Consider the following 21,831-nt stretch of genomic DNA (forward strand, 5'->3'; position numbering starts at 1 on the left):
ATACTGATCTCGTATCCAGCAATCTTGCTAAATCTGTTCATTAGTTCTAATAGTTTTCTAGAGACCTGTTGGCTTTCCATATGTGATCTTGTCATATATGAATAATGATATTCATATTTCCAATCCACTTATTTTTTTGTCTTTCCTTATTACATTGGCTGGGGGCCTCTGGTACAATATTAAATAGAATTGTTGATAGTGAATATCTCTGTCTTGTTCCTGTTCTCAAGAATTAAGCTTCCAGTCTTGCTTCAAATGCCATGTTTGCTATAATTTTTTATTGACACCTATGATCAGATTAGGGAAGTTTCTTTCTATTCCTGATTTGCTAAGATATTTTATTATGAAATAATTTTGAAAATTTTATCAGATCCTCTTTTTGTATCTATTGAGACAACCACATGATTTTTCACCTTTGTTCTGTTGATGTAGTGAATTTCCATTGACTGCATTAAAGTATTAAACCAACTTTGCATTCTTGAGGTAAACGTAACTGGGCCTTGATGTAGTCTTTTATATCTGGCGAAGATAATCTTTGCTAATATTTGTTTAGGGTTTTTTTGTCTATGTGTTTGGGTGAGATTAGCTTGTAATTTTCCTTTCTTAGAATATTTCTGACAGATTTGAGTATGAAGCTTATGCTGGCCTCAAAATAAGTTGAAAAATATTATTTATTTTACTAGTCTTTGAAGAGTTTGCTTATAACGTTGGCTTATAACATTATATGTTTCATGGGTACAACATTATATTTCTACTTCTGTATACCCTACAGCGTGCTCACCACCAAAAATTTAGTTTTCATCCATCACCATGCAGTTGATCCCCTTGGCCCATTTTGCCCCATCCTCTCTGGTGACCACTACTCTGTTGTCTGTATCTATGTATTTGTTTTTGTTTGGTTTAGTTTGTTAATTTATTTTGGTTTTTTTTCTTTGTTTTTTAGATTCTACATATAAGAGAAATCATACAGTATTTGTCTTTCTCTGTCTGACTTATTTCTCTTAGCATAATACCTTGAGGTTCATCTTTGTTGTCCAAATGGTAAGATTTCATCTTTTTTTTATGGCTGAGTAGCATTCCATTGTACATATATACCACATCTTTTTTTATCTTTTCATCCACTGATGGGCCCTTAGGTTTTTTCCATATTTTGGCTCTTGTTAATAATGCTGTGGTGAACATAGGGGTGAATATATCTTTTCTAATTAGTGTTTTCATATTCTTTGGATAAATACCCATAAATGGGATAGCTGGATCATACAGTAGTTAGTTCCATTTTTAATTTTTTGAGGAACCTCCATACTGTTCTCCATAGTGGCTGCACCAATTTACATTCCCACCAACAGTGTAGGAGGGTTCCCTTTTCTCCACATCCTTGTCACCATTTGTTATTTCTTGCCTTTTTGATAATAGCCATTCTAACATGTGTGAGGTTATATCTCATTGTGGTTTTAATTTGCATTTCCCTCACAATTAGTGATGTTGAACACCTTTTCATGTGCCTGTTGACCATCTGTATGTCTTCTTTGGGAAAATGTCTCTTCAACTCCTCTGCCCATTTTAAAATCAGGTTGTTTTTTTTAAGTTGTTGTTGAGTTATATAAGTTCTTTACATATTTTGAATATTAACCCCTTATTGGATATATCATTTGCAAATATTTTCTCCTATTCAGTAGGTTCTCTTTTCATTTTGTTAATGGTTTTCTTTGCTGTACAGGAGAGTTTTAGTTTGATGTAATCCCATTTAGTTTAATGTTTATTTTGGGGTTTGTTTCTCTTGCCTGAGGAGACATATCCAAAAAAAATGTGTCTAAGACTGATGTCAAGAGCATACTGCCTATGTTTTCTCTAGAAGTTTTATGGTTTCAGGTCTTACATTTATGTCTTTAATCCATTTAAAATTTATTTTTGTATACAGTGTGTGAAAGTAGTCCAGTTAGATTTTTTTTGCATGTGGCTGTTCAGTTTTCCCAATACTATTTATTGAAGAGGCTGTCTTTTCCCCATTGTATGATGCCTCCTTTGTCATAGATTAATTGCTCATATAAGTGTGGGTTCACTTCTGGGCTCTCTTACTCTGTTCCATTGATTTATGTGTCTGTTTTTGTGCCAGTACTATACTGTTTTGATTACTGTGGCTTTTTAGTATAGTTTGACATCAGGGAGCATGATACTTTCCAGCTTTTTTCTTCCTTCTCAAGATTATTTGGGGTCTTTTGTGTTTCCATACAAATTTTAGAATTATTTGTTCTAGTTCTGTGAAAAATGCCATTGGTATTTTGATAGGGATTACACTGAATCTGTACATTGCCTTAGGAAATATGGTCATTTTACCGACATTAATTCTTCCAATCTATGAGCACGGTGTATCTTTCCATCTATTTGTGTCATCTGCAGTTTCTTTCATGAATGTCTTATAGTTTTCCAAGTACACGTCTTTTACCCCCTTGGTTAGATTTATTCCTAGGTACTCTATCCTTTTTGATGCAATGTAAATGAGATTTTTTTTTTAATTCTCTTCCTTACAGTTTGTTGTTAGTGTATAGAAATGCAACAGATTTCTGTATGTTAATTTTGTATCCTGCAACTTTGCTGAGTTTATTTATTATTTTTAATAGATTTTTTGAAGCGTCTTTAGGATTTTCATGTATAGTATCCTGTCATCTGCAAACAGTGATGGTTTTACTTCTTCCTTTCCAATTTGATGTCTCTAATTTCTTCTCCTTTTCTGGTTGATAAGTCTAGGACTTCCAATACCATGTTGGAACAAAAGTGGTGAGAGTGGGCATTCTTGTCTTTTCCTGATCTTAGAGGAAATGCTTTTAGCTTTTGACAGTTGAATATGATATCAGCTGTGGGCTTGTCATATATGGCCTTTACTGTATTGAGGTTTGTTCCCTTTATACCCACTTTGTTGAGAGGTTTTATCAATATAATAAATGGACATTGAATTTTGTCAAAAGCTTTTTCTATTGAGATGATCATATGATTTTTATTTTTCAATTTGTTAATGTGGTGTATCACATTGATTGATTTGCAAATATTGAACCATACTTGCACCCCTGGGTTAAATCCCAGTTGATCATGGTGAATGACCCTTTTAATGTATTGTTGAATTTGGTTTGCTAACATTTTGTTGAGTATTTGTGCACCTGTGTTCATCGGTGATATTGGCCTGAAATTTTCTTCTTTTGTGGTGCTTTTGTCTGGTTTTGGTATACAGGTGATGCTGGCTTTATTGTGTTATGTCAATTTCTCCCTTTATGTTTGTTAATACTTGCTGTATGTATTTAGGTGATCCTAGGTTGGGTGCATATATATTTACAATTGTTATATATTCTTGTTGGATTGATCCCTTTATCATTATGTAATGTCTTTGTCACTTATTATAGTCTTTGTTTGAAAGTCTATTTTGTCTAAGTATTGCTTCCCCAGCTTTCATTTTCTTTCCATTTGCATGGATACCTTTTTCCATCCCCCCCACTTTCAGTATGTGTGTTTCTGTACATCTCAAGTAAGTTTCTTGTAGGCAGCGTATATATGGGTGTTGTTTTTGTATCCATTCAGTCACTCTGTGTTTTGATTGGAGCATTTGGCCCATTTACATTTAAAGTAATTATTGATATGTATGTACTTATTACCATTTTGTTAATTGTTTTCTGTTTGTTTTGTATTCCTTTTTTCTTCTTATGTTCTTTTCCCTTGTGATCTGATGACTGTCTTTAGTGTTATGTTTGGATTCCTCTTTCTTTTTTTGTGTGTATCTATTATATGTTGTTGGTTTGTGGTTACCATGTGGTTTATATACAAGAATTTTTTTTTAAGTTGATCTCTTAAATTCAAATGCATTAAAAAAAACCCTGCATGTTTACTCTTCCCCCCCCCAAGTTTAATGTTTTTGACTTCATATTTTACATCTTTTTGTTTTGTGTATATCTTAACTACTTATTGTGGCTGTAGATGATTTTACTACTTTTGTCTTTTAATTTTTATTTTAACCTTTAAGCTGTAAAAGTGGCTCATCTATTACATTTACCATATATTTGCCTTTACCAATGAGATTTTTCCTTTTGTAATTTTCATATTTCTAGTTGTAGTCTTTTCTTGTCCACTTAGAGAAGTCCCTTTAACATTTCTTGTAAAGCCAATTTAGTGGTGCTGGACTCTCAGCTTTTGCTTGCCTGTAAAACTCTTTCTCTCTTCATCTGAATGATAGCCTTGCCAAGTATTCTTGGCTGTAGGTTTTTCCCTTTCATCACTCTAATTATATCATGTCACTCACTTCTGACCTGCAAAGTTTCTACTGAAACTTTCTACTGAAAGTCAGTGACAGTCTTATGGGAATTCACTTTTATGTAACTGGTTGCTTTTCCCTTACTGCTTTTAAGATTCTCTTTTGATCTTTAAGTTTTGCCATTTTTATTTTTATTTTTTTAAAAATTATTATTATTTTTTTAAAATTTATTTATTTATTTTTTAATTTTTGGCTGTGTTGGGTCTTCGTTTCTGTGCGAGGGCTTTCTCCAGTTGTGGCAAGCGGGGGCCATTCTTCATCGCGATGCGCTGGCCTCTCACTGTCGCGGCCTCTCTTGTTGGGAGCACAAGCTCCAGACGCGCAGGCTCAGTAGTTGTGGCGCACGGGCTTAGTTGCTCCATGGCATGTGGGATCTTCCCAGACCAGGGCTCGAACCCGTGTCCCCTGCATTGGCAGGCAGATTCTCAACCACTGCGCCACCAGGGAAGCCCTAAGTTTTGCCATTTTAATTACAGTGTGTCTTGGTGCATTCCTTTTGGGATTGATCTTGCTTGGAATTCTTTGTGCTTCCTGGACCTGGATGCCTGTTTCCATTCCCAGGATAGGAAAGTTTTCAGCTTTTATCTTTTCAAATAAATTCTTTGCCCCTTTCTCTCTCTCTTTTGCTTCTGGGACCCCTGTAATGTGAATGTTAGTATGCTTGATGGTGTCATAGAAATCTCTTAAACTATTCTCATTTAGAACAATTTCTTCTTCTTTTTTCTGCTTCGCTTGGGTAATTTCGACTACTCTGTCTTCCAGTTCACTGATTTGTTCGCCTGTATCATCTAATCTGTTGATTCCTTCTAGTGTAATTTTTAGTCATTGTACTCTTCAGCTCTGTTTGGTTCTTCTTGTTTATATTTTCTAAGTCTTTGTAAAACTTCTCACTGTGTACATCTTTTCTTCTCCCAGGTTTGTTGAGCATCTTTATGATTATTATCTTGAACTCTTTATTGGGTATATTGCTTATCTTTACTTTGCTTAGTTCTTCTGGGATTTTATCTGGTTCGTTTGTTTGCAACATATTCCTATGTTGCCTCATTTTACCTAATTCTCTGTGTTTATTTGTAGGTATTGCATAGGTTGGTTACATTTCCTGATCTTGGAGAAGTGGGTTTATGCAGGAGATGTCCTATGGGGTCCAGCAGCACACACCCTTCTGGTCCCTTGAGCTATGTGCTCTAAGAGTGCCCCCTATGTGGGCTGCATGTGCCCTTCTGATGTGGTGGAGCCAACTACTATGGACACACTGGTAAGTGAGACTGGTCCCTGGCCCAGTTGGCTGCCAAGCCCTGCCTGGTTTGGAGCCTGCCAGCTGCAGGTGGATGGGGCCAGGTCTTGGGGTGGCTGGTTGTGCAGTCTGGGGGTGTCCCAGTACTGGTGCCAACTGTCTGGTGGGCAGGGAATCCCCTGGCACTAAGGCTAGAGGGAGGACTCCAAAATGGCACTTGCCAGCACCAACGTCCTTGTGGTAGAGTGACCTCCCCAAACTGGCTGCTGCCAGCATCTGTGTCCCCACGGGGAGTCCCAGTTGCCTCCTATTTCTCCAGGAAGCTCTCCAAGATCAGCAAGTGGGTCTGACCTAGGCGTCTTTCAAATAACTGCCTCCGTACTGGGTCTTGGAGCATATGAGTTTTTGCATGAGCCTTTTAAGAGTGGAGTCTCTGTTTCTTACAGCTCTCCAACTCTCCCACATGCAAGACTTCAAAGCTAGATGTTCTGGGGGCTCCTCTTCCTGATGAAGGACCTCAACGTGTCCTGGATATTCAACTTCTGCAGTTACAGTCACTCCAGGTGCTACCAGTCCCCCAGCACACTGCTACCTCATGACAAGTTGAGGATCTTGGGCGTGAGGGGCAGGCTGTCTACCCCCAGCCCCTGGCCACTGCACCTAGTCCCCACTCATCACCCGCTGACCCACTCATTGCTCCGAAGCTGGTCCAGGCCTTTCTGCCCTGTTTTAAATGAATTGAATATTCTTTGGAATTCCATTTTACCTTCTCTAGCTATTCCTATTTGAGGAATTTTTTAGTGGTGTTTTAAAGATTACAATATACATCTTTGACTTGTCATAGTTTATTTTTAAATAGTATTATACTACTTTGTGAGCAGTATAAGAACCTTACAACAATATGGTTCTATTTATCTCCTCTTCCTTTGTGCTCTGTCATGTGTTTTACCTCTACATATGCTATAAACTCCACAAAACATTGTTATTGTTTTTGCTTTAAGTAGCCCATAGTCTTTTAAAGCAGTTTAGGTATAAGTGTATGTCTATCTCTTAAACATAATGAAATCGGTCTTTTTTTATTTACCCACATACTTTTCTTGTGTTCTTCATTCCTTCCTTCAGCTCTAAATTTCCATTTGGCATCATTTCTCTTTAGCCTGAGTAACTCTTTTAGCATTTCTTGGAGTGCAGCTCTTCTGGAGATGAAATTGCTTCACTTTTGTCAATCTGAAAATGTCTTTATTTTACGTTTGCTTTTGCAGGATATATTTTGCTGTATGTAGAATTCTAGGTTGTCTTTTTTTTCTTCAAGTGCTTAAAAGTTGTCTGTTCATTGTCTCTGGCCCACCTTGTTTCTAATAAGAAGTCAGCAATCATTCTTTTTTTTTTTTTTTTTTTTTTTTTTTTTTTTTTAAATTTATTTATTTATTTATTTCTGGCTCTGTTGGGTCTTCGTTTCTGTGCGAGGGCTTTCTCTAGTTGCGGCAAGCAGGGGCCACTCTTCATCGCGGTGCGCAGGCCTCTCACTATCGCGGCCTCTCTTGTTGCAGAGCACAGGCTCCAGACGCGCAGGCTCAGTAATTGTGGCTCACGGGCCTAGTTGCTCCGCGGCATGTGGGATCTTCCCAGACCAGGGCTCGAACACGTGTCCCCTGCATTGGCAGGCAGATTCTCAACCACTGCGCCACCAGGGAAGCCCAGCAATCATTCTTATTGTTGTTTCCTTGTATGTAATATATAATGGCTGCTATTGAGATTTCATCTTTATCTTGGTTTTCAGCAGTTTGAGTCTGATGTGCCTAGGTGTGTGGTGTTCTATGTGTGTGTGTGTGTGTGTGTGTGTGTGCGCACGCACACACACACACATGCTCAGAGTTTGCTAATCGAAATCTTTAAAAATTTTTGGAAAATTCTCAGCCATTATCTCTTCAATGGTTTCTTTGGCCCCATTCTCTCTCCTTTTCACGTCATACTCTAATTATTACATCTATGTGTCCCATAGATCTCAGATACTTTATTGTATTTTCTCTCATTTTTATTTTTTCATTTCAGTTTATATAATTTCTACTGTCTTTAACTTTATAGATCTTTTTCTTCCTTTGTGTCCAGGCTGCTTCTAATCCCATCAAATAAATTCTTCACTTATAATAGCATATTTTTCATTTCTAACACTTCCATGTGATCCATTTTTATCATTTCCATCTCTCTGCTGACATTCCCCATATGTTTGTGAATGTTCTCCAGCTTTTCTAGTAGGTCCTCTAACACATTTTTGTAGTTATTTTAAAGTCCCTCTCTCATAATTCCAATATCTGATTCATCTCCCAGTCTGCTTCTTTCCTCCCATGGGGTCCATTTCCTTGCTTCTTTGTGTGTCTCATAGTCTTAAATGTACATTGGACATAGTGTATAAAAGAGCATTAGTGGCTGAAGTAAATAATGTTTCCTCCAGAGAATTGCTCATCCCTTATTCTGTCAGGATGCTAAGAATCCCTAGCCCTGTAGAAGCACCAAATAAGTACCAGTAAGACATCAGATGTTTCTTTGTTAGTTTACAGCTTTCTGAACCATGAGTGATTTCTCTCTCTGCTTAACAGTCTGAATTCTAGCTTTTCAAGTCACTGGAAATATCTCTTTGTCCTTCAGTTTCACTCCTACCTTTATGTACCTAAGGAGATCTCTCTATGCTCTACTGTCCTGCTTTCAGTCTGGCAGTTACTGCTTTGCACTCAGTAAAAGCCCAAGTGCTGCAGAGGGATTTCTCATCTCCTCTTTCTGCCTTGCTGCTTCTCTGCAATGGACCATTGTCTCAACTCGGAAAAGGTCTGAGCACCTTATATGGGATCTCTCTAAGCTCTTTTGCTCTCCTTTCAGCCTTCAGCATACTATCTATGTGCCCTGGATGAAGGCCTGTGGGAAATAGTTGGCAGGTAGGTGCATACTCTTTCTGTGGTTGGGGTTCCTTGGGATTCTAATGCATCATGGTAGCTCACATGTGGTCTTTACAAATTCATTAAAATATGGCTGGTTTCTCTTTTTATCACCTACTATGATGTATTCTGTCCTCTTTCAGTTGCTCTGCTAGAATGAAAACACCTATAGGTCTCTACTCTTAAAGAAAGGCCTCTTTACTTTCTAGATTTTCATTTCATTAGATTTAGTTCTATCCTCAGATCTCTAGTGGGTTTAAAAAATTATGATTTTGTAGCTTATCTGGTTTGTTGTTATTGTTAGGGTAGTAGCAACTACCCTTGTGACTTGAACTGAGAAGGCCTCAGCTTTTAACGGCCTCTAATGAATAGGAGACAAAGTCTGGATCCAAAGAAGGGTGGGAAGTAGAATCCAAGGTTCTAGCATAAGCCAGAACTCTAAGAAGGGTTGATGTAGAAAATAATGTTTCAAAGGGAGGTTTGTCTGTTTGTGTGTGGCTCTAGGATAAGCAGGGAAAGAAAGAAAGAGAGAAAGAGAGAGAGAGAGAGAGAGAGGGAGAGAGAGAGAGAGAGAGAGAGAGAGAGGGAGAGAGAGAGAGAGAGAGAGAGAGAGAGAGGAGAGAGGGAGAGAGAGAGGGAGAGAGAGAGAGAGAGAGGAGAGAGAGAAGAGAGAGAGAGAAAGAGAGAAAGAAAGAAAGAAAGAAAGGAAGAGAGAGGAAAGAAAGAGCGAGGGAGGGAGAGAGAGAGAAAGAGAAGGAAAGAAAGAAAGAAAAAGAAAGAAAGAAAGAAAAAGAAAGAAAGGGAAGGAAGGAAGAAGGGAAGGAAGGAAGGAAAGAGGGAGGGAGGGAGGAAGGAAGGAAGGAAGAAAGAGAAAGAAAGAAGGAAAGAAAGAAAGAAAAGAAAGAAAAGAAAGAAAGAAAGAAAAGAAAGCTCACACTCGTGCTGATTTGGGGACATAATTCATGCTACCTACATGGTCTGAATACCAGATGCCTGGCACTAGTGGGTCAAATCTTCCCTGTGTAATTCATGTGAAACATTGATTTCGGCTCTTCCCATGCCTAGGATAGTCATGACCTACGGTCCTGAAGTACACAGCAGTTCCAAATCACTGGATGCTGGACATCCTAACTGATGTTTTTGCCGTTCATGCATCAACTGGGCCCTCTCATCATTTTACTAAGGAAGGGACTCAAGTGTGTCAGTACAGGAGAGAAAGTAAAGAAGATCTGCACACCATGGTTCCTTAAGATTGAGGGCAGGCTGCACACTGATATAAGCTACCCTGCCAGTTTCATGGGTGTCATCAACATTGACAAGAGTGGTGGGAATTTCCGTCTGATCTGTGACCCAAGTTGTTCATCAAATTGTGCCTGAGGAGGCCAAGTATAGGTTCTGTGAAGTGAGGAAGATCTATGTGGGCACCATCCAGATGGACATCTTCTGGATTGATTTGGACCTTGGCCAAATCAATTAGCCATTTCATCAAGTTCTGCTAACCCATGTACATTGATGGAAAGTGCTAACCTGGGACAGATTGATGGTATCACCAACACACACACACATGCACACACACACAGACAGAAAGAGAGAGAACCTGACTCTTGACCTGAGTCATGTGTAGGAAGCCAATGGCAATAGCTTTGCCACCAGGCTTTCCCAGCATATTCATCATTGGAGAAAACAGCAAACAATGGATTTCCCTGCACCAAAGAAAGAGTACTTGCCTCAGTATTGCTGAAGACAGAGACAAAGACTATTAGCCAAACAGAGCAATGGGTGAGATGATTTCCAGAGGAGAGAAGTAGAGAGCTTCTTTGGCTAATTAAAGATGTATTAGCATGGAGGAGAAAACAAAAAGAAAACATTATTTTCAGAGAATTACCACCAAAGGAACATGCACTCACAATTAAAAAAAAAATTACTAAAACACATGAAGAAACAAGCCCAAATAAACAAAAGTCAGCAGAAAAAAATATAAGAAACTAAAGTGTCAGACTCCCAAGATTGATATTGGAATTATTAGACTACACAGCAAGAACGTTTAATCTATCTAAATTTTAGCTGCATGAATGAAAATGAGAATCTTAAAATCATAGCACTGAATGAAAATAAAAGCAAGTCCCAAATCAGTAAAATGGGTAAGTGAATTTTAATCCATTTATACCACACAATATCATACAGCAGTTTTTAAAAATGCACTAGAAATATGCATATCAAGATAGGGGAATCTCAGAAATAGAAAGATGAGTGAGAAAAATGTTAAAAAATACATATGAGTTCTTTATGTAAGTTTCAAGACCTGTAAAAATTAGATATTATATTATTTAGGGATACGTAATAAAACTTTTTTAAAGTAGCTAGTAATTTATAATTCAGAATGCTGGTTTCATATGGATGAAAAGGGGAGGGAGAAGCTCAGAGAGGGGGCATGGTGGGCTTAAAAGATTTATTGGGTTGTGTTTTATTTCTTAAGCCAGGAGGTTTAACATAGAGGTATTTGTTTTTAGTAACATCACTTAAGTATATGAGTACAGTTTATTCATTATTTTGTATGAATGAATTGTTTATTTTTTTTAAAAACTCAAATAAATCTTGTGTTAAGGTCAGTGGCCTAAATCCTTGCTAGGAAGACCTCACTGAATAAAAAAACCATTCTCTTTCTTGGAAGACAAAATATCAAATAGGTCCATCTAGTGGTGAATTAGAGAATCTCAAATACAGGGATACTCCAGCTGAAGGAATACACTGGGATGTAAGGCGTTTCCTCAAAAATAGCCCATTCAGTGAACATTAGGGTGCATGTGTCTTTTTTTTTGGCCACACCGCGCGGCATGCGGGAACTTAGTTCCCCGACCAGGGATCAAACCTGCACCCCCTGCGTTGGAAGCACGGAATCTTAACCACTGGACCGCCAGGGAAGTCCCTGTATCTTTTCGAATTACGGTTTTCCCCAGATACTAAAAAAAAAATAGCCCATTCAAAAACCACGTACACAAATAGAAAAAAAAATCTTGATTGATTGAGTGAAGAACTCTTTGTCTCCAGACGCATGGTAAAATTCTTTGGTTTGTCTCTAACTGGTTGAAAGACTAAAACTCAACCTCAGGTAATTTGTGAGACCCCAGCCTCCTTTACCTGCATCACTTTTGCCCCTTGTTGGCAGGTTTCCCCCCTCACTTCAGGTGCTGCGGTGCTTTCCTCCAGACCTCCTGTTAGTAACTGCGTCCCCGCCTGAGCAGTGGATGACTCCTTGCTACCCCATTCTTCATCTGAGCTCAGTGCTGCTCTCACCTCTGCTTTAGAGTCCTGGGGTGTCCTCAGGCAGCTATTCAAGATTTAGGTCCCTCTATATGTACGAACATACCGTTAAATGAAATTGGGCAGGGGACAGAACTGCACGTAGCATGTGTTCCCATTCATATTTTTTAAAAGGATGTATATGTTGTCACGTATAGAGATTATCTGGGGAAGGACACACAAGAAACTGATAAACCTTTAGAGAAGGGCACTCTGGGGAAATTAAGTGAGAAAGAAACTTACATTTGGTTTTTCACTATTGATGCTGATTGAGTTTTGTTACAACGTGCATGTATGACTTCATACAAATTTTAAAGAGAAAATAGTGTGTTCTATATATGTAGATGCTATCACACTGATAAATAAGCTTCCTACAGATAAAGAGCATTGATGCTTTCTAATGGATGTTATGTCTTAGTGGTTATAAATCAACGCTGTGGTATAAGGCAGCCTTAGATTGTCAGGGGAATGGTCTTGCCTGGATTGAAAGAATCTCTCTTGCATGTCTTTGGATATAGTCATTGCCCTTAATACTTAGCTGCACCTTTAGCTTTAAATGATTTATCTGACAACTGACATGTTTTTCCAATTAGGTTGAAAAAAATCAGTTTACGCTTTTTATTGATGTTGGAGCCTTGATACTTTATAAATTGCCTGAAATCTAACAGCGATTTCTGACCGGCACTTGACCTTTGCAGGATCTACTTCGGACTCTAATTGGAAGAAACACTGTAATTCCTTTTGTATAGCCAACTCCCAAATGAACATGCAATCAAGTGTCACTTCAGCAAAAGCATGAGTGTTTTCTGAGCAGATCTTTTGTAGTGGGTGGCATGCTTGTTTCCTCAACATTCCTTCTCCCTTCCCATTGTGTGGCAGCCATGAGCTTTGAGGAAGTGAGCTGAGCTCCATTGGTGGCCTCTGGTCAGGAAGCCAGGGATTACTTCTAGGACCTAGCCCTACCGTTGTGTGAGGGGATGTAAACTGGCCCCCAAAGGCTGAAGATAAAGACTTTCCATTTGTTGTCTTAGGGAGAGGCAATTTCTCTCATCTGCTGGATGTAAATAAAGAAGTCAGCCGGCCTTACTGTAACCAGCAGCTGTCCTACAACCCAGAGGGGAACCAGTCACCAGTCGTAGAATGATACAGACCCTGTTGTTACAGAGCAAAGAGATAGAAAGAACCTATGTTCTTGATGACACAAGTGAGTTGCTCAAACAACCAACCCTGGAGGCTGCCCCATCTCTGGACTTTGTGTAAATGCCAGCTGGTCAGTTTTTTAGTGTTTGAGTCAAATGCGCTTGGTTGGTTTTTCTATTTCTTCCAACTGGAAGCATCGTGGAGCATAGAACATCAATAGAACAGTAAGAAAAACCCTCAATATATAAATTACACAATGTCTAGGCTAGATCTTGAATACCCTTCTACAGATGAATTTCTTGAATATTTTAATCATAGAAGTGTAAATATATTTTAGAGTATGGATATTCATAAGAAGGATTGGATTTTACATTCTTGTATTAGTATGGTAGAGTGTCTTTATCTGTTCAGGCTGCTAGAACAGAATACCATAGACTGTGTGACTTAAGCAACAAACATGTATTTCTCATGGTTCTGGAGGCTGGAAGTCCAACTTGTCATCATGGTCAAGTTCTTGGTGAGAGCCTTCTTCCTGGTTTACAATGGCCACCTTTTTGCTGTATCCTCTCATGGCAGAGAGAGAGAGATAATCTCTCTCATGTTTCTTTTTATAAGAGCACTAATCTCATTCATGAGAGCTCCATCCTCATGACCTAATTACTTCCCAAAGGTCCTACCTCCAAATATCATCACAGTGAGGATTAGGGCTTCAACATATGAATTTGGAAAAGACAAACTTTCAGTGCATAGAATGGAGTATAACATGAATAATATTAAACACTAATCTAGATAAATCTTCTATTGTTAGAGACAGAGAAAGAACCCTAGATTAACCATTAAGCAAAATAAGCACATGTTCAGGTGTTTTAGTTCATTTGTGCTGTTATGACAAAAATACCATAAACTGGTTGGCTTATAAACAACAAACATTTATTTCTCACAGTTCTGGAGGTTGGGAAGTCCAGGATCAAGGCTCCAGCAGATTCATTGTCTGGTGAGACAGACATGGTAGACATTCATTTCCTGGTTTGTAGATGGCCATCTTTTTTTGCTGTATCCTCACACAGAGAAAGAGGTAAGGGATCTCTCTGGGGCCTTTTATATAAGGACACTAATTCCATTCATGAGGGCTCCACCCTCATGATGTAATCACCTCCCCCCAAATCACTCCTTTTAATATCATCACATTAGGGTTTAACATATGAATTTGGGAGGGGGCACAAATATCCAGTCTATAGCATTAGGGCACTAGAGTAAGAGGGGCATCACAGGGCTCTTTCAAATTTTAATAAAATCAATCTTATATCAGATTTCATTATGTCCTGATCCTTAATTTAGAAACTAACACTATGACTCAGAAGCTACATATAAGTTCGTTGGCTTTTTACTTATGTATCTATCTACTCTGCTGATTGTAGATTGTAAACTCCTAATTCAATTCCTTTCATGGTTTTAGATACATTGAAATTTTCCATTTTTCCTTAAGTCAGTTTTAGTCAGTAACATTTGTGTTTGCAGGAAATTGTCTATGTTTTCTAACTTATCGGCAGAAAGTTGTCCACAATATTGTTTTATTTTAAAAATCCCTGGTGCACTTGTTATATCCTTTTTTATTCCAACAATTTTCTACTTTCTCCCTGACTTTTTATCAGTCATGATGTCAGGGATTTTATTTTCTCTCACTTTACTAGTCTTACTAAGCAACCATCTTTTTTTTTTTTTTTTTTAATTTATAAATTTATTTATTTATTTTTTAGCTGCATTTGGTCTTTGTTGCTGCGTGCGGGCTTTCTCTAGCTGTGTTGAGCTGGGGCTACTCTTCGTTGTGGTGCGCGGGCTTCTCATTGAGGTGGCTTCTCTTGTTGCAGAGCACAGGCTCTAGGCACGTAGGCTTCAGTAGTTGTGGGACACAGACTCAGTAGTTGTGGCTCGCAGGCTGTAGAACGCAGGCTCAGTAGTTGTGGTGCATGGGCTTCGTTGCTCTGTGGCATGTGGGATCTTCCCGGACCAGGGCTCAAACCCGTGTACCCTGCATTGGGAGGCGGATTCTTTTTTTTTTTTTTTAATTTATTTATTTATTTATTTATTTATTTATTTATTTATTTATTTATTTATTTATTTATTTATTTATTTATTTATTTATTTATTTATTTATTTATTTATTTATTTATTTATTTATTTATTTATTTATTTATTTATTTATTTATGGCTGTGTTTGGGTCTTCGTTTCTGTGTGAGGGCTTTCTCTAGTTGCGGCAAGCAGGGGCCACTCTTCATCTTCATCGCGGTGCGCGGGCCTCTCACTATCGCGGCCTCTCTTGTTGCGGAGCACAGGCTCCAGACGCGCAGGCTCAGTAATTGTGGCTCACGGGCCTAGTTGCTCCGCGGCATGTGGGATCTTCCCAGACCGGGGCTCGAACCCGTGTCCCCTGCATTGGCAGGCGGACTCTCAACCACTGCGCCACCAGGGAAGCCCTGGGAGGCGGATTCTTAACCACTGTGCCACCAGGGAAGTCCCACTAAGCAACCATCTTGATGATGGTAAATAATCAAAAAAAAAAAAAAGGAGAGAAAAGAAAGTAAGGAAAAGGGACTATTCATTCCATATATTAGAATGCATTTTAAATATAGCACTGATACAAAAACAGAAATTTCAAATAGTATGGCAAAGTGGAAAATCTATAAATATATGAAATTACACATAAAAATTTAATATATAATGAGTATCATAAATGAGATTAATATGTGTGTATATATATTTGTGTGTGTATAAGTATATGCATATAATATATACACTTTATAAATCTCATCAGTATAGTACATGAACAGTCCAATTACACAAAAGGAAAATCAACTAATAAACATTTTTAAATCTAATATTGGTAATCATAGTAACACAAATCTAAACAGCAATAAAATACCACTTACATCTATAAATAAGAAAAAAGTAAAAAAAGCAAGTGTAATATTTATTTAGGTGTGTCTCCAAGATAATTTTTAAGCTCAACATTTTTAAGAATTATTCTTTAATTCATTTTGAATCCCTATTTGACAATATGCATTAAAAATCCATAGAAATTCACATCCTTTGTTCTAATGAAGCATATCATAAGAATTTATCTTAAAATAATTCAAAAGATAAGACTATATTCATGATGATGTTTACCACAGCGTTAAATTTTAAAGTTGAAATTAGAAAAAACTTAAAATGTTCAACGATAAATGCAGTGATTAGGAAAAGCATCATCTATAAACTGGGTTAAACATGATGTGCTTCTTAAAAATTAAAAAAGTAAAGTTTGGTGTGTGTGTATCACCATTTATTGAGCACTGGCTATGAAGCAGGTACTTTATATATATTTATTTCCAAAGCTCATATTCACTCTGCAATTTAAGTACTTTTCATTCTCAGTTTAAAGAATCTGGGTCCAGTTGCTCTGTGAGATTAAGTCACTTATTCTAGGCAGCATAGCTAGTGAGTGATGGAGCTGGGCCTTGATGCCATGCCAGTACAGTGCCTGCCACACCCAGGGCCTGGTCAAAGGGGACGGGCCCGGCTCACAATTCCTGCTGAGGGAACAGCCTTTGGTAGCACATTCTGTACTATGTGATTTCTGCATCTTTACCCCACCCACCCCTCCTACAACCACCGAGGCTGGGGCCTCACCTAAGGGCAGCCAATCCAAAGTCAGGCTAGTAGCTCATGATATGGTCTGTCATGGAATGCTCTACTAGAGAGGAGATGAATTATCTAAATGCTCACTCTTATTGGTTTAATTTTAGAAATAGGGAGCAAGCAAATCAGGCAGTTGTTGGGAAAAGAGGCTGGGAGAATGTGAGACAAGCCAGAGGGCTTTTAATAATACTCTCAAGAGCACTGCTAACTAGGTGAGACAGAACTAGACTGCTAGATCACCCATGCCAGAAAGACTGAGGTGGGTTCAACTCAGGCAGAAAAAAAGTAATCAAAATATGAAGTAAAGGGAAATAGTTGTCGACCACACTAAATTCTGCAAACAGTGCCTGTATCTGCATAATCATATTCATTACATACTCTAGTCCCTTCATGATCTTGTCACTTCTGCAGGCTCATCTCTTAACTCCAGCTAAGCCAAACAATTCATGTGTCTACGGGTATACTGTGCTGGTGATCAATGTTGCCTTTCAGCTCCAAATTCACCCTTTCGCCTGAATGAATAAGTACATCATGCTGTCCCCTCCCTGGAAAGTATTTTCACTTGTCTAGCTTATTCCCTTGCATCCTACAAGACTTGGCTCAAGAGAAAGTACCTCTAAGGAGCTTCCCATGATCTTCTCCATCAAACGGAATCCACATAAGCACGATTCCATGGAGACCCTCTTGGCTATATAACAGCTTCATATCAGGAGAAGTTAATCTGAGTAATGATCAGATATAAAATGAGCAGAAAACAGAAGAGAGGAGTAGGTAGCAGATGTTACAAGGACTGACCCAGGAACCAACCTAATACCAATCCCTAAATGTGCTAGAGGAAAGTACTCCCTCAAGAAAGGGAGGCATTAGCAGGTGCAAACTAGTATATATAGAACGGATAAACAACAAGGTCCTACTGTATATACAGCACAGGGAACTATACTCAATATCCTAGGATAAACCGTAATGGAAAAGAATATAAAAAAGAATGTATATATATGTAAAACTGAATCACTTTACTATACAGCAGAAATTAACACAACATTGGAAATTGACCATACTTCAATTTAAAAAATACATTAAAAAAAAAAAAAAAAAGGGACTTCCTTGGTGGCACAGTGGTTAAGAATCCGCCTGCCAATGCAGGGGACACGGGTTCGAGCCCTGGTCCAGGAAGATCCCAGGTGCCGCGGAGCAACTAAGCCCGTGTGCCACAACTACTGAGCCTGCGCTCTAGAGCCCGCGAGCCACAACTATTGAGCCCAAGTGCCACAACTACTGAGGCCCGCGCGCCTAGAGCCTGTGCTCTGCAATGAGAAGCCACCGCAATGAGAAGCCCGCGCACCGCAGCGAAGAGTAGCCCCCGCTCGCCGCAACTAGAGAAAGCCCACGCACAGCAACTAAGACCCAACGCAGCCAAAAACAAACAAACAAATAAATAAATAAATAAACAAATAAAAAGGGAGGCAGACACTTGGGTTAGAATCATTCACATATCCTTATCTTACCTCCTGAGTTAAAGTAGATATATTTTAAGATATCTACATACATACATGTATATGTGTATATATATTATTATATTTATATATATATGTATATATAATTGAAAGTTTGAAATCAACAGACTTTTTATCCATTTGTAACTGAGACAAAACTGATATGGTTCTAAATTAATGAGAATGACACACTATAATAGCAATTTGTGTTACAAACTGTTCTGAGGCAACCATCTGTACTACACAAATAAATTTGCCTCTGAGACTGCAAGGCAACACTTTCCCAGAGTCCTACAAGAATCCAGATGCAAATTTTCCTGGCTCACTGCCTTTGCTTTAACCATTTGGCTAACCAGTTTGTGAGCAAATTTATATGTAAAATTTTAAAAGCTGGCTCAGGCCTCTAGAGTGAGGTGCAAAAATAATAACAGCAATTTGTATTTATGTAAGTAGAATATTTATCCTAAGTGATCAGATCATATCAAAATTTTCTCTCACTCATTTACAGCCATTTATTCAAAGCAGAGAAAGTATAAATAAATATTTCAAAAGCATGATTTGGTGAGAAGTATACCCAGCAGTCTACATTGGTTTAAACCAGACATGGGTGTTGTGATTTGTATGTCCCTTAGGGAATGTTTCTTTAAATTCAGAAATGTTGCTTTTTACCAACTGATTGAGATCCCATAAAGTTGTATTTCTTCATCTACTGTGCCTAAGATCTAGGAAACACTGAGCTCAGAACTAGAAATAAACAAAACCGTAAGACTCAAACTTTGTAATCCAAGAAATTTACAGCTGAATTATTCTCCCCCCACCCAGCTTTATTGAGATATAATTGACATATAATATGGTATAAGTTTAAGGTGCACAATGCAATGATTTAATACATGTATATATTGCAAAATGTTTACCACAGTAAGGTTAGTTAGCACATCCTTCACCTCACATAATTACCATTGTTGTTATTGTGAGAACATTTAAAATCTAACCTTATAGCAACTTTCAAGTATACAATACAATGTTGTTAACTATAGTCACCATACTGTACATTAGCCCCCCCCCCAAACTTATTCCTCTTATAATTTGAAGTTTGTACCCTTTGGCCAACATCTCCTCTTCCCCCATCCCCAGCCCCTGGTAAGCGTACTTCTACTCTTTGCTTCTATGAGTTCAGCTTTTTTAGAGTTTACTATAAGTGAGATCATATAGCATTTGTCTTTCTCTGTCTACTTATTCTATTTAGCATAATGCCCTCAAAGTCCATTTATGTTGTCAAGAATGGCAAGAGTTCCTTTTTTTTAAAAGCTGAATAAACACTCCACTGTGTATATCTATATCTATTTATATCTAAATCTAGATTCATCCATTTATAGACACGTAGGTTGTTTCCATGTCTTGGCTATTGTGAATAATGCTGCGGTAACACAGAATAGTGATTTCATTTCCTTTGGATTTATATGCAGAAGTGGAATTGCTGGATCGTATGGTAGTTGTATTTTTAATTTTTTGAGGAAACTCCATACTGCTTTCCACAGTGGTTGCACCAATTTACATTACATCAACAATGCACAAGGGTTCCCTTTTCTTCACATCCTTGCCAACACATGTTATCTCTTATCTTTTTTGTTTGTTTGTTTTTGTTTTTAAAATTTTATTTATTTATTTTTGGCTGTGTTGAGTCTTCGTTTCTGTGGGAGGGCTTTCTCTAGTTGCGGCAAGCTGGGGCCACTCTTCATCGCGGTGCGCGGGCCTCTCACTATCGCGGCCTCTCTTGTTGCGGAGCACAGGCTCCAGACACGCAGGCTCAGTAATTGTGGCTCACCGGCCTAGTTGCTCCGTGGCATGTGGGATCTTCCCAGACCAGGGTTTGAACCCGTGTCCCTTGCATTGGCAGGCAGATTCTCAACCACTGCGCCACCAGGGAAGCCCTTATCTTTTTTGATAATGACCATTTTAACAGGTGTGAGGTGATATCTCACTGTGGTTTGGATTTGCATTTCTCTGATGATTAGTGATGTTGAGCACATTTTCATGTGCCTGTTGGTCATTTGTATGTCTTATTTGGAAAAATATCTATTCAGGCCCATTGCTCATTTTTTAATAGGATTATTTGTGAGTTTTTAATTTTGCTATTGAGTTATATGATCTCCTTTTATATTTTAGATATTAACTTCCTGTCAGAGAGATGGTTTGCAAATATTTTCTCCTATTCCATAGGTTGCCTTTCATCTTGTTCATTGTTTCTTTTGCTGTGCAGAAGCTTTTTACTTTGATGTACTCCCACTTACTGATTTTTTTCCTTTGCTGCTTGTGTTTTTAGTGTCATATCAAAAAGCCTTGCTAAGACCAGTATCAAGGAGATTTTTATCTATGGTTTCTTCTAGGAATTTTATGGTTTCAGGTATTACATTTAAGCTCTTAATCCATTCCGAGATAATTTTTGTGAGTGGTATTAGATAGGGGATCAATTTTCATTCATTTGCATGTGATTATCCAGTTTTCCCATCACCATTTATTGAAGAGACTGTCCTTTACCCATAGAGTATTCTTGGATCCCTTGTCAAATATTGGATGACTGTGTATGTGTGTATTTATTTCTGGGCTCTCCGTTCTATTCCATTGGTCTTTGTGTCTTTTTTTATGCCTGTATCATGAAGTAATTGCCTTGAAATCAGGAAGTGTGATGTCTTCACCTTTGTTCTTTCTCAAGATTGCTTTGTCTAGGGGGTCTTTTGTAGTTACATATGAATTTTAGGGTTGTTTTTTCTATTTCTGTAAAAAATACAACTTTGATGGAGTTTGCAGTCTGTCCTTAGATGGCTTTGGGTAGTATAAATATTTTAACAATGTCAACTCTCCTAGTCCATGAGCATGAAATATCTTTACATTTATTTATGTCATCTTCAATGTCTTTCATCAGTGTCTTACAGTTTTCACTTCCTGGTTAAATTTATTCCTAGATAGTTTATTCTTTTTGATACTATTGTAAATGGGATTGTTTTATTTCTTTTTCAGATAGTTATTGTTAGTGTACAGAAATGCAACTGATTTTTGTATATTGATTTTGTATCCTGTAACTTTACTGGACTTATTTGGTTCTAAGTTTTTTTTGGCTGCACCATGCAGCTTGCAGGATCTTAGTTCCCTGACCAGGGATTGAACCCGGGCCCCTGCAGTGAAAGCACTGAGTCCTAACCACTGGACTGCCAGGGAATTCCCTCTAATGGTTTTTTGATGGTATCTTTAGGATTTTCTATATACAAGATTATGTCATCAGCAAACCAAGACAATTTTACTTCTTTTCTGATTTGGATGCCTTTTATTTCTTCTACTTGTCTAATTGCTCTGGCTAGGACTTCTAGTACCTTGCTAAATAGGAACAGTAACAGTGGGCACCCTTGTCTTGTTCCTGATCTTAGAGGGAAGCTTTCTACCTTTCACTGTTGAGTATGATGTTAGCTGTGGACTTGCCATATATTGCCTTTATTATGTTTAGGTATGTTCCTTCTGTACCCACTTTGTTGAGAGTTTTTGTCATGAAACTATGTTGACTTTTGTCAAATGCTTTTTCTGCATCTATTGAGATGATCATGTGATTCACATTATTAATTTGCATGTGTTGAACCATCCTTGCATCCCAGAGATAAACCTCACTTGCTCATGATGTATGATCCTTTTAATGTGCTATTGAATTTGGTTTGCTAGTATTTTGTTGAGATTTTTCGCATCTATATGTATCAGGGATATTGACCTGTTGATAT

At 38.1% G+C, this 21,831-nt stretch overlaps 1 long non-coding RNA gene across 2 annotated transcripts in view; it reads left to right on the forward strand.

Annotated features, from left to right (window-relative positions):
• LOC133099566 (uncharacterized) overlaps window positions 1-21,831 on the forward strand; it is an 85,483-nt gene that overhangs the window by 13,530 nt on the left and 50,122 nt on the right. For both annotated transcript variants that reach the window (XR_009702355.1, XR_009702356.1), the window contains exon 2: window positions 5,369-5,549. This is a non-coding gene — a long non-coding RNA (uncharacterized LOC133099566). The remainder of the gene's footprint in view (window positions 1-5,368; window positions 5,550-21,831) is intronic.

The sequence above is a fragment of the Eubalaena glacialis genome, chromosome 10 (assembly GCF_028564815.1).
Source record: "Eubalaena glacialis isolate mEubGla1 chromosome 10, mEubGla1.1.hap2.+ XY, whole genome shotgun sequence".
In the NCBI taxonomy this organism is placed as follows: Eukaryota; Metazoa; Chordata; class Mammalia; order Artiodactyla; family Balaenidae; genus Eubalaena; species Eubalaena glacialis.